This window comes from Ovis aries, chromosome 23 (genome assembly GCF_016772045.2).
Source record: "Ovis aries strain OAR_USU_Benz2616 breed Rambouillet chromosome 23, ARS-UI_Ramb_v3.0, whole genome shotgun sequence".
NCBI classification, from domain to species: domain Eukaryota; kingdom Metazoa; phylum Chordata; class Mammalia; order Artiodactyla; family Bovidae; genus Ovis; species Ovis aries.
In genome coordinates this window covers 61,650,738-61,659,789 of record NC_056076.1, presented here as the reverse complement: position 1 = coordinate 61,659,789, position 9,052 = coordinate 61,650,738, and the positions used below count along the sequence as shown (strand labels likewise).

At 52.0% G+C, this 9,052-nt stretch overlaps 1 long non-coding RNA gene across 2 annotated transcripts; it reads left to right on the top strand.

The window, feature by feature from the left end:
• The first annotated feature begins 1,602 nt into the window (after positions 1-1,602).
• On the top strand, positions 1,603-6,193 carry LOC105604596 (uncharacterized). Of its 2 annotated transcripts, none has more exons than XR_009598184.1 (2): positions 1,603-3,019; positions 5,630-6,193. It is a non-coding gene; the product is annotated as an uncharacterized LOC105604596 (long non-coding RNA). The 2 variants fall into 2 exon arrangements; XR_006057729.2 differs by lacking the exon at positions 1,603-3,019 and adding an exon at positions 3,765-4,608.
• Positions 6,194-9,052: the final 2,859 nt, after the last annotated feature.

Genomic DNA, 9,052 nt, shown 5'->3' with positions numbered 1-9,052 from the left:
CAACAGGAGACGTCACCCCTCAGGAAGATGCGCCCCCGGCTGGGGAGTAGCCCCCGCTCACCACGACCAGAGGAAAGCCTGCCCAGCACCAATGCCCAGCACAGCCGAAAACAGCCAAGGAAGAAGATGAAGGAGAGAAGGGACTCGCTTCCCGCGAGCGGGAGGGAGAGGGCGAAGCCGACGTCAGCGCCAAGGGTGGCTTTTCCACGCCGGCTCCTTCGGGTGCTCGCTTTCTCCAGTAACCCTCAGCGCCGGCGAGCCTTTCACGTTACAGGATTACCCGTGTGCCTGCCTAGTTATTCTGCCCAAGCGTGCCTGGGGGACACTAAACTGTCTTCGCGCAATAAAGGCAAGGCCCTCGGAAGGTCAAGGCGGAGGCCCCTGGGGGCTCTGGGGAGAGCCGGCTGGCGCACGTGGCTCCCGGGCGTCCGCCCAGCCCTTCCCGGCGTCTGAGCCGCAGGTCTCAGGTGATTCAGAGCTAGAGGCGACTCCTGGGGGGTCAGCGTGACTCACAGGAGCGGGAGGTGAGCAAAGCAATGGCCCGAGTGGCTGCTAGACGATACATTTTTGAACTTAACTAAAATACCCTGAGTCTCATATTCAGGATACTGGTTCCCCGAGCAACAGAGAGCGAGAGGAGCAGTGAGCTGTGACCGGGCATGTCAGAGCCGCTAAGCTCACCACAGGGCACCAGCGGCCTCGGCGCTGCCTGCCAGACACGGCTCAGCCGGGGAAGTGCCCACAGGTGTGCCCAAAGGAAAGCAGAAGCCCACGGCCAAGGTCCACGCTCCGAGCAGCCCCTAAACTCAGACAGCTGAGAGAACAGGAGACGTGGGCCTACCCTCTGCCCTTCCCCCTGGGGACCTTAGACTGCCCACTTTCAGGAAGAGACGCTGAGGCGATCCAAGGAACGCTCAACATTTTTTTTTTTTATTAATTTATTTTTTGGGATTGCTGGATCTTAGTTCCCTGACCAGGGATCGAACCTGTGCCCCCTACAGTAAAGCCATGAGTCTTACCCACAGGACCGCAGGGGAAATCCTCACGGACACTTGAAAGGGAAACACTCTACACAGAGGGCACTGCTCTCTCTCAAAGCTGAAAACCGTGTATCAGCTCAGGAGGAAGAGCAACAGAGCTGTGACAGTTTACTAAGAAACGCCTGTCAGCCCGCAGTTCAGATGAATGAGATTATTTGAACAAAAGCTCAATCTTTAGCAACTGTGAAGAAAGCCTCATTACGTCAATACTTGGCCTCGATGTTTGCAGAACCAGGGTCCTGGTTGTTGGAGTTTGGAGATTTTTCAACAGGTCCCGAATGGAGACTCATGACAGTGGAGACCCTCTCCTCGGTCTCGCTCTGGCGTCCAGCTCTGGCAGAGTCCTCCTTGGTCTCACTCTGGCATCTGACTCCAGAGGAGTCCTCCTCCGTGGTCTTGCTCTGACGTCTGACTCCAGTGGAGTCCTCCCCCTCGGTCTTGTTCTAACATCTGACTCCTCCCCCTCGGTCTTGTTCTAACATCTGACTCCTCCCCCTCGGTCTTGTTCTAACATCTGACTCCTCCTCCTCAGTCTCGCTCTGACGTCTGACTCGTTTAGCTCACACACTGCCGACCGCGCGTCCGGGCCGTGCTGACCCCTCCCTGCTGGGTACACGCTGACTCCCTGCCCCCCGTGTAAGTTCTCTCCGGCTCCTCTGTCTCACGTGCGGTCCTCGTTGCCCTTGTCTCCTCGGAGATCAGGCCAGAGCATCAGTGCCGTCCACCCTACCTAAGCCACGCGGTCTCATGGAACCATCTCTGAGCGGGTTTGAAAACCTAAGAAGAAAGCTCCTCCCCTTGCAGTGCTAACATAATTTCTGCTTCCTTCTGAGTCTAATCTGCTTCCCCAGATTTCCGCCTTTTATCTTGTGGTCTCCTTTGCTCTGTTTAGGACATGAACTCACATTTCTGGGCAAAAGACACCCAGATCTGTCAGTTCAGCTGGACCCTTATTCTGCACTTATGTCCAGAGTCCTGCATGGCCAGGACGCTCCACCTGCGTGCTCTGACCACAGCTCCTCTGTCTGAGGGAGAAGAGAAAAAATTCAGATGAGCCCACTGAAGGGCAATGCTACAGCGCTGGTGGCTGCGGTGGGGCTGCTGGCTTATCCGAGGTGCGTTTTCCTCGTCCCCCGAGCCCCTGCATGATACAGTGAGAACACTGCAACGGATGCGTGAAACCAGGGAGCAGCGGGCGCGCGGCTCTCCGTACCTGTTCAGAGGCTGCAGCCAGCTGGCTCACGGCTAAGTGCTGAGCGAAGATGGAACCCGACTTCTGCTTCCCAAGACTGGGCAGAAAGCGGAAACAGTCACAACATGATTAGGGCACAGCGTGAACCCGTTTTTGCAAAAACAAACATGTCTCTTTCATGTAGTCTAAAAAGACTTATTGATCGCTGTGACTGTGCTAACAAGTCCCTATCAACTGGGAACAACAGAAAGGTGTCTTCTCTGAAGACCGGAATCCAAAATCTGTATCTCGGGGCGGAAACCCAGGTGTCAGCAGTGCCCGCTGCAGAGGACTTGGGGACGAGCCTGCTCCTTGTCACGTCCAGCTTCCGGTGATGCCCGCCTCCCTCGGCCTGAGGTCATCACTCCAGCCCGCAAGGCCAGCGTCTTGCAGTCTCTGCTCTGAGTTCACGTCGCTTTCCCCTCCGTGAGTGCACTGAACTTCCCTCTACCCCCCTCTTACAAGGATACATGTCATCACGCTCAAGGCTCCCTGGCTAATCCTGGATAACTGCTGTCTTCAGATCCTTAATCACACCTGCAAAGGCTTCCCTGGTGCTCAGATATTAAAGAATCTACCTACCAGTGCAGGAGACCAGGTTTGATCCCTGGGTCGGGAAAATCCCCTGGAGAAAGAAATGGCAACCCGCTCCAGTGTTCTTGCCTGGAGAACCCCAGGGACGGTGGAGTCTGGCAGGCTATGGTCCATAGGGTCACAGTCGGATGACCAAGTGACTAAGCACGCAAAGGTAACAGTTACAGTTTTCAGAATTAGGGTGGGACTATCTTGGGGTGGTGGGCATTATCCGAAGACCACTCACAAATACCTGTGGTGTGTCCAGGGCGGCGTGGGGCAAGTGGACACGTCTGCGGGGCCTGTCTAACAGGATGAGGATTGAGGGCTCAGCTGCGTGAGCGTCACTGTGGAGCTTCACAGACGCCAGGTGGGGTGGAGTTGGGGAGGGGAAACTTAGGTCAGTGAGCAGAACATCACCTGGTTGGGAAGGCACCGAATAATCACGGGTCACCAGGTGGCTAGAGATACTGCTGCCACCGTTACCTTCTTTTCGCTTGACTATGTATATAAAAATGCCTCTTTTAATGTAGTTAACGTCAGCTGCTATTAGAAAAATACAATGATCTTACATCATAGATGATACAGCAGAAAAAAATTACCTGGAATTGTGTTAGTTTAACTTTTTTCTGATTTACTTTTAACTTGCTTTGCTCATCTGTCAATGTGTTCATGGAAGTTTAGAAACAGGCAGAAATGAATGTTATCAATTTTAAAGTATGAGGATATAATGTAAGATACCTTTATAATTTATTTAAGCAACACACTATTGTTAACCGTTTGGCTTGTTTCCAACTAGATCCCTATTATTGGACAATGTGGCTGCTTCCAACTTGGCACTAACAAACCAACACAAAGTCAGAAAACCTGGGTGAAAATCAGTCACAGGCAGGCGGGTGGCAGGGGCGGGGGGGTGGGGAACAACTGAAAAAACTCTGCAAAGACAGACCACAGCGCTTGAAGAAAGAAAAGGTTTTAAAACTGCCCCTTGGTGCATACAGGTTGCCAGTATCTGTTGACAGGAAGGAAGAAAAAGAAAAAAGAGAGAGGGAGGGAAGGAAGGAAATCAATGGTGCTACAAAGTTACTCGTTTTCAACCGAATTATTAGTAACAATTTAGGGATTATTGACTCCACTAAGCTGTTCCTGACGAATCCTGCCTTCTCCCCTTCCGGCCAGGGCTCGCGTGTGCCCCTGGAGGCTGCTGAGCCCTGCTGGGCACCCCTGGTGGAAACTGGAGTGCTTCTGCTGGTGTTTGCAGGTGACCTTCTAAAACCCAGTGCCTTCTCTGCAGTCTCAGGTCTGGTGGTGAGCCTGGCAGAGCCCTGACTCAGGCCCCGGGCAAAGCAGGCGGAGGGCACTGCCTCACACGGGGCGCTCAGATCCAGTGCCCGGGTGGGGCTGGTTCCCGGCCCCCGGGGTGGACGCGGCCCTTTCCCTGCCCGGCGATCACAGCTCCCACGGGCCCGGGCAGAGTGGGAGGCGGGGGAGTCTGGGCTCAGGGTCCAAAGCTCGGCTGGGACAGGAGGGAAAGGCACAACCATCCTGAAAATGGTCTGTTTCCCCGCTCCAACCTGGCCCCCAAACAGTAAGAACGTGCTTCCTACGCTTCAGACGGAAACGGTCTCCCAGCAGTGAGACCACGGTCACAGCACCCACGACCTCTGGAGCAGGACCGTCCCCAGTTCAGACCCAGAAACAAGAACGAGCCCGGCGGCGTGTTTGCCCATAAAGCCGCAGCACGAATTCTCATTTCCAAGGACGGTGCGTTCACTTCTGGCACCTAAAGTTGCTTAGCTGGTTCTTCAGAGTTACAACGTTAAATTCATTCCCAAGTATGAATCCAACCACCAAGCCTTTTATTATCTCAGTCTGTCACCAGGAACAAAGGTGAGAACCCCGCCCGGGCGAGCCCCTTAGAATACACTCCATCGCCCACAGGAAAGCGGCGCCCATTCTGCCTCTTCTCTGGGCAACGTATTCTTGTATATACGTGCACTTCAGCTGAGCCATTTGAAAGGACATTCCAGGCAACACGACATTTACCCATAAATACTTCAGCAAGTGTCCTGCAACTCCACCACAACCCTATTATCACACTGAAGAAAATCTGCCTTATTATCTGTTTTAAATTAAGATAAATAATAATGATGTACATAATATTATAAGGACAGGGAAGCCTCGTGTGCCGCAGTGCATGGCATCACAAAGCGCTGGACCTGACTAACAACATACATGAAAAATAGTGTACAGTCTATATTCGAATTCCACAAGCATCTTCCCAACGTCCTTCGTACCTTAAAAAGTTGTACCATATAGTTGCAGTTCATAACGTGTTTTTGGTTTTTTCTTTTAGTCTCAAAACATTGTAACAGAATAGCCCCCTGCCTTTCTGTGTGGTCTTGCCTGTTTTATACTACTTGGATTTCAAGTTCATACCAACTGTCTTATAGAATCTTCTGCTTCCTAGGACTGCCTAGTTTTTCCTTAATGATTAGGTTCAGGTGAAACATTTGGGGCCAGAGTGTGGTACCAGTGATGGGCGACCTTATTTTGTTACGCCAGAAAGTAAGTTTTTAGAAATAAAGTGAACAAACCACACAGTGAATGGATCTATATTCTTGAATCGCCCCATGTGCAATGAAAACGCGGTGTATTTTTTCAGAACAATCTTAGTATCAGCTCTTGTGGTTTTTTAAATTCCACTGTAAGTAACAAGCCTTCTGCATTCCTGTGAAGGGGACATTTAACAAGCCTGTGAACTAATGCTAGGTACCTTTTGCAGAATCTGGAACTTCTCCTATCAAGACCAAAGCCAAACCAGACCAAACAGCACCTTGCGAAAACAGGAACACCCACCCTTCACAAGCTGTGAGTTTTCAAGCCCAAAGCCAAACCGTGGCGGGTCGCTAAGGCCGGGAGGCCACGCAGTGGTAAATGCCGCCTTCACCCTCCCTGGGGACGGTCTCACCTCTCTCACCTGATGGGAGCCCCGCACCCCTGACAGTCAAGCCCAACCAGCAGACCCAGGGCTGAGGGCGTGCTCACATACTGGAAACCGCCTCGACATCACTGCTGCTGACTGAGGAACGAGGTCTGCTTGTCTGTCTCTATATGCCCCAGAGACAGAGCAGGCTGGGGGCTTGCACTGGGATCCCCAGCCCACGGCAAATCTCACGGCTCTGCACGGGGGCTCAAGATGGATTTGCAGCAAGCCCTCCATCATCCTAGCGTGACTCTGGTGCAAGGTGTGATTTCTGGGGCTGGAAAAGGCTTTTCTGTGCCCCTCAGGTCTTTCCTAACTGCTAGAGCTAAAAAAAAAAAAACAAAAAACAAAAAACAACACCAATTTTGTGTTTCACAGCATTTTTTTTCTTAATTTAAAAAAATTAGTTTTTAATTGGAGGATAATTGCTTTACAGTATCGTATTGGTTTCTGCCGTCCATCAGCATGAATCAGCCATAGGTATTCAGGCATCCATCCCCTCCCCCTTGAGTCTCCCTCACACCTCCCTTCCCGTCCCACCCCTCTTAGGTTGTCACAGAGCAGCGGGTTTGAGTTCCCTGTGTCAGACAGCAAATTCCCGCTGGCTATCTAAAACATTTAAACATATCTTTATTTCACTTTATTTTTCTGGCCCAACCGCAAAGCATGCGGGTCAGGAATTGCAGGATCTTGGTTGCCAGGCCAAGGATGGGACGCGCAGAATCTTAACCACTGGGCCGCCAGGGATGTCCTCACGCCATTCCTGAGAGGCCGGTGGCAGTCCTCTGTCCCTGCGAAGCCATCCACCCGATGACCCAGGTCACAGCGAAACGTGCAAGGCCCCGAGGGGAGCCTGGGGGCGACAGACGCCACGCTGCACACCCCTCTCGATCCCAGCATGGGGCTGGCGTGAGCCGCCACCCTGACTGCCGATTTCGCGACTGCTCTCGAGCTCTTCCACAGCTTTTGCCCCTTCCTTCCTCTCCTGTTATCTTCCTCTGTGAACTGATGACTTTCCACAGCGGTGAACTTTGATTCCTTTCTCTTCATCTTGTGTGTGCCTACCCAAGGGTTCGATTCATGGTTACCCTGAGGCTCCCTTGAAGTGTCTTAGAGACAGAAGTCTATTTTAAGATGGTAATAACTGAACTGCCATTGCACATGCAAACTCTGCCCACTGACTGCCCCCTACACACACATCTTGTGTTTGATGTTACCATGTCATCTTTTTACATATCCATTACCAAATTATTTTACTTATAGCTACTTTAGGGTTTCCTAGGTGGCACTAGTGGTAAAGAAACTGCCTGTCAACGCAGGGGACATGAGATCCGGGTGTGACCCCTGGCTCGGGAAGATCCCCTGGAGGAGGGCATGGCAACCCGCTGCAGTGTCCTTGCCTGGAGAATCCCATGGACAGAGGAGTCCGGCAGGCTGCAGTCCCTGGGGTCGCAAAGAGTCGGACACGACTGCAGGGACTGAGGATGCATGAGGGGGGTGCAAGCAAAGCAGATTGGGGTGCAGGCCCCAAAGCTGGGAGGCTGCTCACTGCCCTCTCGCTCTTTCCCGTGAAGGGGCGCTCTCGGGGGGCGGATTCCTTCGCGCACAGAGCAGGTATGGGCTCAAGGATGGGCAGCGCGGGCAAAAGGGAAGCTGTGCTCCTCATTACTCCGCGCACTTATCCTCGGGTTTCTCCCGCCAAGGGGCCTTCTGAGCCCTCCCAGAGCTGTTTTTGTTCCGGGATTGTTGCTGTTGTCCGGTCGCTCAGTCGTGTCCAACTCTCCGTGACCCCATGGACTGCAGCACGCCAGGCTTCCCTGTCCTTCACCATCTCATGGAGTTTGCTCAGACTCATGTCCATTGAGTTGGTGGTGCCATCCAACCATCTCATCCGCTGTCACCCCCTTCTCCTCCTGCCCTCAATCTTTCCCAGCATCAGGGTCTTTTCCAATGAGGCAGGTGGCCAAAGTATTGGATCTTCAGCTGCAGCATTAGTTCTTCAATGAATATTTAGGACTGATTTCCTTTAGGATTGACTGGTTGGATCTCTTCGCTGTCCAAGGGACTCTTGAGAGTCTTCTCCAGCACCACAGTTTGAAGGCATAAATTCTTTGGCACTCAGCCTTCTTTATGGTTCAGCTCTCACATCCGGACATGCTCATGCGTCTCTGTCTAATTATTGATCTCTCTTTAGGAGACCCAGGCTGGGGTCTCCTACTTTGAGATCTTCATTAGGAAGAATTTGGGAGTGGGAAAGGGGAAAGTGAATTTTTTTTTAACTAGTAGGAAATGGTTAGAATCCTTTCTCTGCTGAAATTGCAAACTTACAAAATGGTTTTCAGGAAGAGAAGTAATTTGTCTGAATAAGTTCGAGTGTGTGTCTTAGGATTTTGAATTTGATCAGAACTTTATTATGATCAAGTAGACAGAGGAGGCGTTTTCTGTTGGGGCAGCTTTTTCCAGACTCGCAGCCTCTTCCCCCTAAATGCAGACTCGTTCTGTCATACTAGATGGGTGTTTCAGCCCCTGCAGTCATCACGCTCATTCGGGGGAGGTGCACTGCTGATAAGAAAATGGGCTGAACATTCAGTCAGTGGTCGTGACATAAATATTCTCAAGTTGTGTAAATAAGACTGCTTTTAAGTGAACTATATTTCCAGCTCCTGGCAGCAGCAACCTGAGCAGATGCTCTCTGGGGAAATGCCCTCAATAAATATTAAGGTTTAAAAGAGTTTTGTGAACTCGGACTCCTCCATGAAGTCACAAAAGACAGGCCTTCTTTAAAATCTAGTTGCAGCGGCTGTCTGACTTCCAGGGGAGGAACTGTCCGAGTCTTTGAACCTGCGCTTCACTCTTCAGTTACGAATCCGATTGCGGAACCAAAGGACAGGCAGGTAAATACGAAAGGGCGAGCTGAGCTGGTGAAAGAGAGACATGCTTCGTCCTGCCGACTGTGGGCCCGAGAGCTCCGCGCCCTTCGTGAAAAGCCCCCGGCAGTGTCGAGAGCGCCCCAGTCTCAGATCATCCCAGGGCTGATCTCCAAGAGGGGGCGAGAGGGGAGGGAAGGGGGCCATTCCCTGCTGCCGTCCCGTCTTCCCTCCAAGGGAGGAAAGCAGTCTTCACGTGACCGAGTGAGTGAGACAGGCCGTGTTCCTTGTCTCCCGCATCCAGTCGGAGGGAAGCTGAACCCAGTGGTGGCAAATAATTACAGGACTGAAATCG